Source organism: Haliotis rufescens, unplaced genomic scaffold (assembly GCF_023055435.1).
Source record: "Haliotis rufescens isolate VD_foot unplaced genomic scaffold, xgHalRufe1.0.p SCAF_2, whole genome shotgun sequence".
Classification (NCBI taxonomy): Eukaryota; Metazoa; Mollusca; class Gastropoda; order Lepetellida; family Haliotidae; genus Haliotis; species Haliotis rufescens.
The window spans coordinates 48,805,579-48,820,584 of NW_025963890.1; the positions used below are offsets into that span (position 1 = coordinate 48,805,579).

Here is a 15,006-nt window from a genome sequence, read left to right on the forward strand (position 1 = left end):
GGGATGAGAACGTCCTCCCCACAACTAGATACAAAGTATGTACAAGTGTCATCATCAGGCAGGCTGGCCGGTCACTCAGTATTTGCTATTCTATTTTAAATAGATAAAAATCACAAGAAATATTTCACATTCTCTTAACACTGCAGAAACAGTTTCTACACAATAAAATAAAGTTGTGTTCTTAAAATTTGAAATGCAAAATCATGCTTGGCAAACACATATCTGTGCTATTTGACACAGGTGCTGAGAACAGACACGAACACATTGTGTGGCATAAACTGAGAAGACAAGGACACACTGTGGTATAAACTCGTATTACCTATCTCTCTGGCGTGGCATCAAGCTGTACTTGCCACATACCATCCACCTGCTCAGTTCACTGCAGAGACACATTCTGACAGTCACACCCTCGAAATGTTACACAACTCTTTATAGCCTAAGTAGGTTTGTATATTGAATCAGGTTGCAGTTTCTAGTTCTGTTACCTTTTCCTGTAGTGTTAAGGACAGACGTGTACAAGAGCTGGAGATGGCTGGATGCTGTTAGCTGTCCAGTTCCATCAAGTCAGCCTGGTTCACTGGGGAGGCCTGACATCCACTACAGATTTACTTACAAGCTCTGAATTAATCATGGCTGTTAATTTGTTCACATGTTAAAGCAAGAGAGTGAATCGGGTTTAATGATGCATTGACCTATATTTCAGTAGTAACAGCATGCTGTCGAAAGAACCAGGTTGAAAATTGTTACCCTTGCGATGAAACCCTTGCGATGAAACCCATGTGCACAGGTGTGGCATTGACAGAGGATTCATGGCAAGAAAATGAAACCTTTAAGTAGATCCTGGCATGTGAACCTCCAACACAATATCAATATATCACAAATCATAAATTCTCCAAATCACCACACCTGTTTCAATTAACGATAGCAACAGAAAAATATTCAGTCAAGTTTTATCAGAAATTCAATTATGAACATTTTCGGCATTCTTGTGGACAGCTGTGGTCTAAGTCGACTAACAGGTGCTTCATACATCCAGAGTGTGATAGTGTTCACGTGACAGACACACAGTTGCTGTCTAATAAACAGATTGCTACAATCATCCAATACATAAAACAGTTGCCACATAATCCTACACACTTAACATAAAAACCCATCCCCCCGTTCTTATCATGCTCATACTCTGGGTAAATCGAGACTTACGTAAGATAGATACTGTTGAGTACATCCTAAAGGCCCAGTTCATATCTCGGTTCATGTAGGACTACACCCAACATGAATATGCTGCCATCATTTTTCATATTTTCTCATCATCCAAATAGGTGTGTTTCTGTGTAGGCTTAAAGTACTCACATGCTGTGAATGTTCTACAGACTCGTATCATTCGCTACAACTCACCTCACATGCTGTCCTGTCAGACTGACATAGAACAACACAGATAGAACATGGTATACAGACTTGCAACACTCGCTACAACTCACCTCACATGCTGTCCTGTCAGGCTGACATAGAACAACACAGATAGAACATGGTATACAGACTTGCAACACTCGCTACAACTCACCTCACATGCTGTCCTGTCAGACTGACATAGAACAACACAGATAGAACATGGTATACAGACTCATATCACTCGCTACAACTCACCTCACATGCTGTCCTGTCAGACTGACATAGAACAACACAGATAGAACATGGTATACAGACTTGCAACACTCGCTACAACTCACCTCACATGCTGTCCTGTCAGACTGACATAGAACAACACAGATAGAACATGGCATACAGACTCATATCACTCGCTACAACTCACCTCACATGCTGTCCTGTCAGACTGACATAGAACAACACAGATAGAACATGGTATACAGACTTGCAACACTCGCTACAACTCACCTCACATGCTGTCCTGTCAGACTGACATAGAACAACACAGATAGAACATGGTATACAGACTTGCAACACTCGCTACAACTCACCTCACATGCTGTCCTGTCAGACTGACATAGAACAACACAGATAGAACATGGTATACAGACTTGCAACACTCGCTACAACTCACCTCACATGCTGTCCTGTCAGACTGACATAGAACAACACAGATAGAACATGGTATACAGACTCATATCACTCGCTACAACTCACCTCACATGCTGTCCTGTCAGACTGACATAGAACAACACAGATAGAACATGGTATACAGACTTGCAACACTCGCTACAACTCACCTCACATGCTGTCCTGTCAGACTGACATAGAACAACACAGATAGAACATGGTATACAGACTCATATCACTCGCTACAACTCACCTCACATGCTGTCCTGTCAGACTGACATAGAACAACACAGATAGAACATGGTATACAGACTTGCAACACTCGCTACAACTCACCTCACATGCTGTCCTGTCAGACTGACATAGAACAACACAGATAGAACATGGTATACAGACTCATATCACTCGCTACAACTCACCTCACATGCTGTCCTGTCAGACTGACATAGAACAACACAGATAGAACATGGTATACAGACTCATATCACTCGCTACAACTCACCTCACATGCTGTCCTGTCAGACTGACATAGAACAACACAGATAGAACATGGTATACAGACTTGCAACACTCGCTACAACTCACCTCACATGCTGTCCTGTCAGACTGACATAGAACAACACAGATAGAACATGGTATACAGACTCATATCACTCGCTACAACTCACCTCACATGCTGTCCTGTCAGACTGACATAGAACAACACAGATAGAACATGGTATACAGACTTGCAACACTCGCTACAACTCACCTCACATGCTGTCCTGTCAGACTGACATAGAACAACACAGATAGAACATGGTATACAGACTCATATCACTCGCTACAACTCACCTCACATGCTGTCCTGTCAGACTGACATAGAACAACACAGATAGAACATGGTATACAGACTTGCAACACTCGCTACAACTCACCTCACATGCTGTCCTGTCAGACTGACATAGAACAACACAGATAGAACATGGTATACAGACTTGCAACACTCGCTACAACTCACCTCACATGCTGTCCTGTCAGACTGACATAGAACAACACAGATAGAACATGGTATACAGACTTGCAACACTCGCTACAACTCACCTCACATGCTGTCCTGTCAGACTGACATAGAACAACACAGATAGAACATGGTATACAGACTCATATCACTCGCTACAACTCACCTCACATGCTGTCCTGTCAGACTGACATAGAACAACACAGATAGAACATGGTATACAGACTCATATCACTCGCTACAACTCACCTCACATGCTGTCCTGTCAGACTGACATAGAACACAGATAGAACATGGTATACAGATTCGTATCACTCGCTACAATGCACCACAGAAGATATGAAAAATCTACAGGGAACTTCTGTTGTATGGATGACAGATTGAACAGGGAATACAAATAACCTGTTGTTCAGAATACTAGTGAAAGAGGGAAGAGGAATTTCCAGCAGTTCATGCCTAGACTTTGTCACAACGGTACGGAGTAAGTGGGTGGGGTTCAAGCATCAATATAACCATACTGCAGCATTATTGTCTCCTGGTGGAATACACCGTGAATGTCATCACAGGTTGTGACACTGGCTCTTCAGCAGTGGAAGCAGCCATCTTTGTGTGACTGATCTCTTGCTTCCCGAATGTGTGCCCTTGTAATTCTCAGTACCCAATGTGTGCCCTGGTAATTCTCAATACCCAATGTGTGCCCTGGTAATTCTCAGTACCCAATGTGTGCCCTGGTAATTCTCAATACCCAATGTGTGCCCTGGTAATTCTCAGTACCCAATGTGTGCCCTGGTAATTGTCAGTACCCAATGTGTGCCCGGGTAATTGTCAGTACCCAATGTGTGCCCGGGTAATTGTCAGTACCCAATGTGTGCCCTGGTAATTCTCAGTACCCAATGTGTGCCCTGGTAATTCTCAGTACCCCATGTGTGCCTGGGTAATTGTCAGTACCAAATGTGTGCCTGGGTAATTCTCAGTACCCAATGTGTGCCCTGGTAATTCTCAGTACCCAATGTGTGCCCTGGTAATTCTCAGTACCCCATGTGTGCCCTGGGTAATTCTCAGTACCCAATGTGTGCCTGGGTAATTCTCAGTACCAAATGTGTGCCCTGGTAATTCTCAGTACCCAATGTGTGACCTGGTAATTCTCAGTACCCCATGTGTGCCCTGGTAATTCTCAGTACCCCATGTGTGCCTGGGTAATTCTCAGTACCCCATGTGTGCCCTGGTAATTCTCAGTACCCAATGTGTGCCCTGGTAATTCTCAGTACCCAATGTGTGCCCTGGTAATTCTCAGTACCCAATGTGTGACATGGTTCTTCTCAGGTACCTAATGTCTGCTCTGGTCATACCTGATACCTGGTAACACTGGCGCTGGGTACATGTTGTATAATATCTATTCCATTTGATCCAGATAATGTCGGCCTAATCTGTACTTGATCTCGTCCCAGTCAACAAGCCTGCAGCTGATGGATCAACTGTAGTGGATCTTCCCACTGTCCCTCATCCTCATGAATATATGATGTTCTACTTATTCTGTTGCTTGCTAACCAGGTCACCAAATCTGACTTAATACACAGAGTACATAATATTGATAATTACACTGAACATATAGGGTGAGAGTACCTCACAGAGAATCTGTACGAGTGTAAGAGTAATACTCCAAGCGACTGAGACATACCCCACATGTACTTCCATCATGTCACTGTGAAACCCACACATCCACATCTAACAGTAAGGGCCAGAGGGAGCCGAGCCTAGCCTTGCTCCAAGGCTGTACTGAATGTCCATGGAAGTGTAGAAATTCTATCCTCCAAATAGGCAAGTCTAGATATGTGGACAGTAAGGACTCCAGTCTCTTACAGGGACAACTTGTTCTTATATTCACATAATCTAGAACTTATGATTTAAACTAATAATTATTGCCTTAGAGAATTGAGCAAGTCTAGGGGGAGCCCTATCTGACATAATCCCCCTGTTTCAGCATACTGGTATCAGCAGTCACCTCACACCCTGGAGCTCAGGCAAGCTGGGAGACCATCTCACCATCTTGTAACAACAAACTCAACATAATCATTTCCGACAGTACGCATCACAAAATTCCAAGACAAAACATTGATCCTAAAAAGTTACCTACATCTTAATAACGAAAAAAAAAGCAGGAAAAAAACATGTTTGACTTCTAAGCTTATTACTATCATGAGTGACTATGGTTTTACACCGCTTTGAGCAATATTCCAGCTTTATCACGGCGGGGGACATCAGAAAATTGGATTCACACGTTGTACCATACTACTATCATGGAATAAGGTGGTTCTACATGCAATTTCTTGAAGGAATAAGATGATCATTACACCAGTTAAATGTTCATACTTCCAATCTATACACAACATTCTCCATCTCCACTATACCTCTGTACTGTACCCTGCCAGGTCCTTGCTGACATCACCAATACAATAACACCAATATTTACTGGATATTTTGTATCCCCTGGATGAATAAATCTATATATACAACAACCTGCTACCATATATCCACCTCCGTGTTCAGTCAAGCTTAACACAGACACCAACAGCTGTTCTATGTCCCTAGACAAACAGCATAATATTGATTGTAGGTTTTACACTTTAGATCTTAAATCTATGCAATCAAGTTGTTGTCTACACCTAATGCTTGAATGGTTATATCAGTAATTGGTGAAAAAGATGTTTTTATAACAAACTGATTTTTTGTTGATACTGGTAATTATTACAATGAGAGCCAAACATAATAAAAAAAACCAAAAAACACATCAAAAAGAATTCACAAAATATCAAAGACATTTCTCATAAGTGTACAGGTAACATGCCTCAATACTTTTTCTTATTCTTGTGAAACTCTCATTTATAGAATTACAGAAGATACGCTATAATGCTACTATAGAACAATCATTTCGTATCAGTGTTCCCGCTGGCTTTAGAAACAGCCAGTCCCAGTGGACTGGCAACTCTAAAAATTACCAGTCCCACCCAATTTTTGTCAGTCCCAACAATCACAATTTTATCATTTTTCTTTTTGAATATTTCACTTTGATTCAAGACTAAGTCACTACAAATATGTATTTGTCCTCAAAGCAAAGCGAAATATTATTTCCTTCCACTAAAACCAGAGACCAGGAAACTCTGAGGATATAACAAACCAGATGACATGGTTAAAAAATAAACTTTTTTGACTATCGACAAATGTTTTGCTCAACAACAAAGATTTACAAGATACCTTATTTGCCGGTCCACAGGGACTGTCAGTGAATTACCGGTCCAAACCTAATTGTACCGGTAAAAAACTGGTAATTACCGGTAAACAGGAACACTGAGTATACATACAAAGTGCAACCTTCCCAAAGAAGAAAATGAATACCATTTTCTGCTGATCTGTCCATTTTATAAGAAAGCAGATTGAAACATATCCCTAAATATTATCATGGTGACCCAACCTTTCAAAAATCTTATAACAACCAACAATGAAATGATTCTTAGCAATATATCCATCTATTTAAAGAGAAATTTACCAATGTAATTATAAATGAAATTACATTACACAGGTAATGCTGAGCACACAACATGAAACCACACTGGGCCAGGTGGTCTATATTCAAGAAAATACACTTCCTCTCCTGCCTGTTGTGAAACGTACCATAACCAAGATACATAAATGAGATTATACAATGAATAACACCTTATTCCCTGAACTACAGTGTGATGGAGGACACTTGCCAACTCTCCAGCATCTGTTGCCACATGTCTGGCCCAGGCAATAACTCCAATATACACACTCACATTAACCAAGAAAACATTTATAAACATTTACTATCAACATTTATCCACAAAAACTGTAACCCGTAACAATGTTCCAAATCAATACAATGAACATTCCACGTTCTCCCTCAATGAGCTACAATGGTCATATTTAGTATGTACCTACCCCTTAACAATGTCAGTCAAAGCTCTCCACTTTGTCCCTCTTTAACCATAGAGTGGTGTCACATCTTTATGTTTTCTTTAAGGACGGGCCACAGTCATTGGCAATATGCCTTGCACTGAAGCAATGTCTGAGGGAAACGGGTAAAGATTAACAAAGCGTTCGCTACGGGCTGGGCGTTCGGGACATTGTATGTGTGAAAGCCTGTAATACTCTGTATTGATTGGAGGTCCGAGTGTACAGCGCCACCAAGGGGGGAAACATGCACTCATGCGCTACCAATCTCGGGCACTGATCATGCTGATCAAATAATCAACTATACGAAATAAGGCTAGCATGCGGAACTTGGTTTCAGGACAGCCTCGATAATTTGAGATACCCTGCCCAGAGCGATCATGTTTATAGCTGCAAGATTATTAAAGAACGTCAGCCTGACAGATCAAAGATCGCTGCTTTATCCCTGACTGAGGCATACCAGCCTCATTAAGCATACTGTCCGTGCCTGATAAGCTAATAACCTTTATTATACACAAGTGTATTGGATAATCATCTTGGGCTTTGAACCACAGGAAATCAGTTATTTCAGGACAGATGGTTTGAAAATATACAAAAGAAATTCTATTTAAGGCTTCATGACACAAAAGAAACTCATGTAAATAACATTCAAGTTCATTCTCTTAATGGTATAAACAGACGGATAGATCGGCTTTAGTTGTCAACAAAACTGTAAGACATATTTAAGCACTTGATAAAATGTAACACTAAGGTGCCAAGGCGTTAAAGGTTATCAAAATACCATATTGTTATGATCTCTGCCTGGAGGTGCTATCTGAGTGGTGTACACTTACATGATCAACTCTCGGGTTTCATCAGAAACAACACAAAACGCACATCGACTGCAACACTACAATACTCCCCATCGCCCACAAGGAAACAAACAGATTATTCTTTAGCTTCAAAGCTTTAATTATAAAAGTAAACATAAAGACAATAAACATGATAAAGATGAACAAGATTAAATGTTCTTTTAGATAATTGAAATAACACATGATTTATTTTGGAGCCTTGATTGAATGTCAGGGGAACAACATCGTAAGGTGAAGAAATATTGTCCTATTGACAAGGAAGCTATGATTTCATCACTTCTCTAACCTTGAAAGATTCATTTCAGTTGCAAGAAAAGTCTTGTCATGGAAAGAAAGTTCTACGGAAATATAAACTGCTTGCACTTTTACTTTCAGAACATGTGTTCTATGGTCTAATTCAACAAAGCATTCTGTACAATCAATCACAAGGCCTAGCATTATTTTGACTGACTTACTCAAAAAACATGATAATAGTGGTGAAAAAAATCACTTATGACATTATTTTGTTTTCATAATTTGGTGAAATGAAGAGAAGACAAGATTTTATCACTGCTATAAGCAAGAAATTATTTATGTGTAAAAATCTTTATTCTTACAAAATAATGGTTTTTATATTATCTTTCAATTAAAACGTGTTTGTTTTTCATTCATTTTTAGCAGAACTAATCTGAAAGTTGAAAATTGTTTTAATTTTATTTCGACCAACTGCATTGAATTTAAGCCTCAAACGAAACATAGAAGGCTCAACTAATGATTTCAGAAGACAATGTGTCATGAGTTCTGATCAAATCTTTTCACCTATCTCCTGGCTGAAAAGGCAGTGAAGAAAACGACCATGACACAAGATGCTGCCAAGTCTCACTGCAAAATCATGCTTGAGAGATATCAGCCACAAAACATTTCCTTCATCAATAAGGAAAATAATTGTAGGAGACGTCACAAACACGCCCACTCTCAGCCATTGCAGCCATTATTACACACTAAAAGTCCCCAAATTTGCAATCCTGACAATCAAGTCAAGCCATGAAGGTCTGCAGTAAGCATCATCTGTCAGTCTTCAAAGAAAGCATATTCTAGGGAGATAGTACCACAGTTGCTCGGCCTTATACTCCGGCTTTATCACCCCCTAAACTAGAGCAGAACAGCCATTAAAATGTCCTCTGAAGAAAAGGAGCTGTATTATCATTTGAATATGTCAGTTTAACATTGCCACGGTCCTGATCAGGGAAGACAGAGGAGTAACACCCTAGCTTCCATTTCGCTTTAATGTTTGAATTGCCCCAACCAAAAAACCAACTAAATTCCTTTTTCCATATTTCAAGTGTATATTCATATCAAAGATAAATTAAAAAAATAATTAAAGAATAGGCCGAAAAATTCATTACTTTGTTTAGGGATCTACAAAACTAAAATTTCACAAAAATGGAATAAATTTGGAAAGTGGAGCCCTAACTCATTTTAGTAAAAACAAACTTCAAAGAAGATTGATAGGCAAGGGAGGTAACTGTGTCAGTAGTCCTTTGAAAAAACACTTCAAACAGGGTGTTTTCTTTCACATAGTTTTTTCCCCACTGCCATTAAGAGAGATCAATATATCAATATATTTATTTGAATCAAAGGCATAATCATTTTAAACCACATAATTAAAAAAAAAAAGAGCTTTTGATATTTGCAAAATGCCCACCCCTACTGCCAACAGCCTCAGGCTTGGGGCAGAAATAGATATAACGATCGCCCTCAGCAATATCTTCAACTTCGCTACTGAGATCAATCGTAGCCATAACTAGCAACTCTCAACACTTTTAATTATTGATTAGATCCATATTCTCCCAACTTCTCCCAACTACTGTGGATATACCAGGGCACCTGGACGCCCTCCACAAGGTGTCTACCGACATACGAAGGTCATGGTTGTTCAATGATTCATACAAATGTTCCCCAACTGAACCTGTAGGAACTCAATGAATGAGTGAGTGAGTGAGTGAGTGAGTGAGTGAGTGAGTGAGTGAGTGAGTCGGTGAGTCAGTAGTTGGGTGGGTGTTTGAGCGAGTTAGTGAGTATTGTTTTACGCTACTTTTAGCCATATTTCCGCAATATCACGGCGGGGGACACCAGTAATTGGCTTCACATTGACGAGCATTCCATGTGACAAGCGAACGCTTCAACCACAAGGCCACCCCACAACCCCAGCATTGCATAAAGTAAAGGTACTCCCCATACAAGTCTCCCATAGCATGGCAGCTTGTCAAGAGATAGTTGTGTTCAGCTGTGCTTTCATCAGCATTTCTGTCGTATCACGTCATGGCAGCTGAGGTTGGTAGGAATGCCCACCATGATGTCGGCTGTAGACAATAAACACTTGGCTGGATCTCACAAGCACAGAGATGGTGATGACAAACCAAAGTCAGAATGGGATAAAACTGCCTTTGACCTCCAAATCAGAGGATCATGCATTGCGGAGCCAACATTATCAGCCACTGTCTGTGTGAACCACATTTTGCTCACATTATCGACCACTGTGAGAACCAAATTTACAACAAAGCTCACAATATCGACCACTGGTTTGTCTGTCCCGGCCAGATATAGTGATGCTCACAATATCGACCACTGGTTTGTCTGTCCCAGCAAGATATAGTGATGCTCACAATATCGACCACTGGTTTGTCTGTCCGGGCCAGATATAGTGATGCTCACATTATCGATCACTGGATTGTCTGTCCGGGCCAGATATAGTGATGCTCACATTATCGATCACTTGATTGTCTGTCTGGGCCAGATATAGTGATGCTCACATTATCGATCACTGGATGGTCTGTCCTGCCAAATATACAGTGATGCTCCCAGAAGAATGTTTTTCTGTCACTTGATCAAGAAAACACGATAGTGAGAAGTTAGTCAGTGAGTCACTGATTCTTGTTTCCCCAAAATGTTCCCCTTCAGCTGCTGAAGTTGACATGGACAAACACAGAAACAATCTCTCAATCACCTCAGCAAACACTGCTGCATTATCACTGTTTGTTTTTTCAGCACACAATGCCAGGACTTGAGGGTTGGCACAGAGATGTGAGGGACTGTCTACAAGTACACAGTGGTACCTGGATAACAGCTAGACGCTTGGGCCGGAACGATGCACCCACGTACCACTGCATCGCACCATGCCACAATAAAACATATCAGAGTGTTGTGCCATAATATCCAATAATGAGGTTATCTTTGATACAAAACAGCAAAAATATATAAAAAGTTCAGACCATTGTCTGTCTCAGCCACACTAGCCTTGCTCCAAGGCTATACTTAAAAAAGAAGTTCATGGATGTGTAGTAATTCTATCCTCCTAATAGGCAAGTCCAGATATGTGGACAGTTCATCTAAGGACCCCAGTCTCTTACAGGGACAACTTATTATTTACATAATCTAGAAATTATTATTTAAACTCATAATTATTGCATGGGAGACTTGTGCAAGTCCAAAGCCACACATACGTTTGTGGGTCTCTGGTCAATCCTCCTAAAATGAGTGTGTGAGTGAGCTTGTATGCAGCTTCCAGCATAGCTATCATTCAGGGATGTCACATGTGGTGATTAAGTGGCAATTCAAACCAGGATCTTAGGGGTAAAAGCAAACACTTCAACCACATGGCCAGACAACCTCCCTCTGTTGATGGAATACTCAAAATGACAAATGTCTTGTAACCATCACAAGCTTGTTCTGACAAATCAACCCTAGCATATGCCTGTATTGGGACAGAGACACAGAGACACTGTGGCCCAGGGTTACAACTTAACACTAGCCCGCTAGCCCATGGCTACTATAAATTCCTGTTGGCTAGTACAAATGACCCAATTTCCCCATTCACTTAACATTACAAGGTCATTTTATCATTACCTTGGCTGACAAAGCTTTTGAGTTTAGTTCTAACCCTGCATAGGGACAGTGCTACCTTGTAGCATGGGAGTGTTGGGCCTAAGATTACAGGTCCGCTGGTGTAACTTGATTCAAGCATTCATCCTGGAGTGCCACATAACTAAAAAATCTCCCAGAGATCATTTTTCAAAGCCATAATGCAAATATGCAATTCTATAACATTACAAAAATATCCCCATCACACATCTGTTTTGTATAGCCTGAAGAAATGTGGGACAGGTTGATAGATACCTCAAACAGACTCTTTAAGTCTAGAACCAACACTCTACACCCTTGTAACTTCAATAGATTTGTGTTAAAGTCATGCATCCCCACGGAGACATAGCACTTCCTTTCTCCTCCCCATACAGCCTCATCCTCCACTACATCACACAGCTGGGTACAGGGACACACCGACTGTACACAAACAACACAATCCTCGTAAATCTACATTTACATCGGAAAGACAAACCAGTGAAGTAAGTAAATAACCACCCAGAGCAAATGAAATAGGTCAAGTTTAACATTAACTATGAATATCCTAACCCTGCCTAACTATATACCTATACAGGTAGGACATCCAAAATACAAAGCAATCAACTATTCACTACCTGTCGACTACCTGGAATGTGACAAAGTGATCGACGAGGGACACCTCCCATCTGCAAACTGGCCATAATCTCGTTACCTTCCAATATGTTGTCAGCCGGATGTCATCTACACCTCTGTATCTGAGCCTAGCGTCATCTATCCCACTCAACGTGTGCCAGACATCATCTACACCACCGTATGCGAGTCAAACATCATCGCTACCTGTGTGTCAAGAACTCTCCTGTCACCAACCCTAAAAGCAATGTTTCCCCAAGAACAAGCTGACATCCCCTAACGAGCTCAGACAGGTAACAATAATTGTCTTATCTCACCTGAAACAATCCCAGATGTTGGACTGAAGACAAACGGTCACTACTGGTGTTATATCTACTGCGACAGAGCATCTGCCCTCAATACGACACACGACAGACAAGAGCGACGTTCCACTCCGCCGCACATCGCCGGGTCCTTATCATGTCTCAACAGCTTCACATTTTATAATCCAGATCGAGTTCCACCTTCCATACAAATATGTGCACCTTTTTGTCAATCATGTTGACACATTATTCTTCCCTGTACTTGACACTGAACTGGATATCACAGTTGAGCATATATTCCCTATTCTAAGGGTGTGTAAATCTGCATGTGTGACCAGTGATCTGAGATTAATGATGGATTACATTCACAGCTGATGGACATACAAGCGTTCCTAGATCCACGACCGACATATTTTTATCTATACTTTATGTCTCCACCCTTAGCATATAACCTGAATATAATCCAAACACTAATATAGGGCATATTTGTGAACAGAATGCATCATTGTGGGTTGGAGTGCATCCTCAACCCTGCTGAGCCTATCCCATCCTACCCATCCCATAGAGACTATACCTATTATACACCAGGTAATATTAACAGTATCTACACCAGTCCTGGAAGGCACTGACCTATAAACCTTAGACACACCATTTACATTGTGTAACAATCAGCTAAATCCTCAACACCCCATAAACACATATATCACAGGTCATAAATCAGTCGAAGGTTTCACACACAAGAAGAGAGCTGCTACTTTGACTCTACATACAATATAGGAAACAGCCATTTACCTTCAACTTCGTGTGGTATGGTGACAAGGGAGAATCATCCAGGACGTCCCCCGCCTCGAAAAGGTCGAAACTCGTGTGCCAGGTTCAGCTAGCAAAGAGCAATTTATACAGCCAGTTAAACCTGGCCTACCAATATAACATCTAGGACGGGGAGACATTCACCAGCAGCTGGTTCCGCAAACCCTGGCTAGTTTGGCATTGATAAACTACGATAAACCACTGAATATTCTCTCCATGACAAGAACTCAAAGATTCATCATATTTTTTTAAAAGTTCACATGACCTTTTTATGCTAACCTTTTTGTCACTAAATTTACTCAGTAATGACAATGTAAGAATGATGACTAACAGCATTCAGCCACGTACACTTTGAAACTCGCATTTGATTTTCACTTCAGCCATGATCGGCGATGGTTAACTGAAATTACAGTATCATTATCAGGAAAGAGATGGATACAGCTAGCACTCTTGATGTATCCGAGTGTAACACGTCTAATAGACGGAAATGGAGTTGACCTTGGCGACCTTGAGGATAATGACGGGCTAGGGTGGCGGTAATGGCAATGTATAAGTGGATGAAAATATAATAGGATGTAATCATTAGAATGTGTTCCATAAGAACGTAGTAGGTAATTTCCCTGTGATCAATGGGCTCATTCATCACTTCACGGACCTGCTGGGTCTACTGGCGTGATGCATCACTTGCACAGAATCCAACCACGATTCCTGTCTCATCTACCTTTATCAGGACCTTCAAAGTCATTACATAGTCACCTTGTCTCCCGCTGACTTTTGGAAAGAAGTCAAAACCAATGACTTGTAGGTATGTTATAGCACCAATGTTCATAGACTTTTTCTGCCCTTTCCTGCTGCAATGCTAGGGACCCTTCACGAGGGTCAAGAGTTACTCTGGTATCTACCCTTTTGTCTTTGTTTGTGGTTTAACACTGCACTTAGCAATATTCCACCTATATGACAGGCGTCTGTAAATAATCGAGTCTGAACCAGACAATCCAGTGATTGACATCATGAGCATCAATCCAAGCAATTGGGATATGATGACATGTATCAGCCAAGTCAGCGAACCTGACCACCCGATCCCGTTAGTCGCCTCTTTCGGCAAGCATGGGTTGCTGAAGACCTATTGTACCTTCACATCACCTGGACTCTACTCTAACAACTCTAACAACACTCACACGCTCGCTCACTCACTCACTATAATACTTGGTTACATTAAAGGAATCTGCAGACTGAAATAAATTACATAATTATCAAACAAGAAACACAACTGTTTAATAAACTCCATATAGTCCCCTCACATGGCCAACCAGCTGATAAAGTTTGCCTCAACAAGTACAAAGACAAGTCTACTTTAAACACAGTACAAAGGACCAATATTCTTTTAATGTGGCACACGAGAACTCTAATATTTCAGGAGGCTATACGCTACAACTATAACCATCACCCAGTGTCTACTCCTGGAGTAAACGGCAGTCTTTATTGTTGCAATGTTCTCAGTACTCCTCAA

General features: G+C 40.9%; 1 protein-coding gene across 12 annotated transcripts in view; it reads right to left on the reverse strand.

Annotated features, from left to right (window-relative positions):
* LOC124146271 (serine-rich adhesin for platelets-like) overlaps positions 1–15,006 on the reverse strand; it is a 99,813-nt gene that overhangs the window by 50,601 nt on the left and 34,206 nt on the right. The window contains exon 1 of one of the 12 annotated variants that reach the window (XM_046516488.2): positions 13,479–13,611. The exons of 9 other annotated variants lie outside the window; for them this stretch is intronic. The gene's annotated coding sequence lies outside the window, so the exon portion shown is untranslated. Of the gene's footprint in view, positions 1–7,012; positions 7,162–12,701; positions 12,836–13,478; positions 13,612–15,006 lie in introns of those variants that run through there. 2 more of the 12 variants (XM_046516490.2, XM_046516491.2) reach the window with 2 other exon arrangements.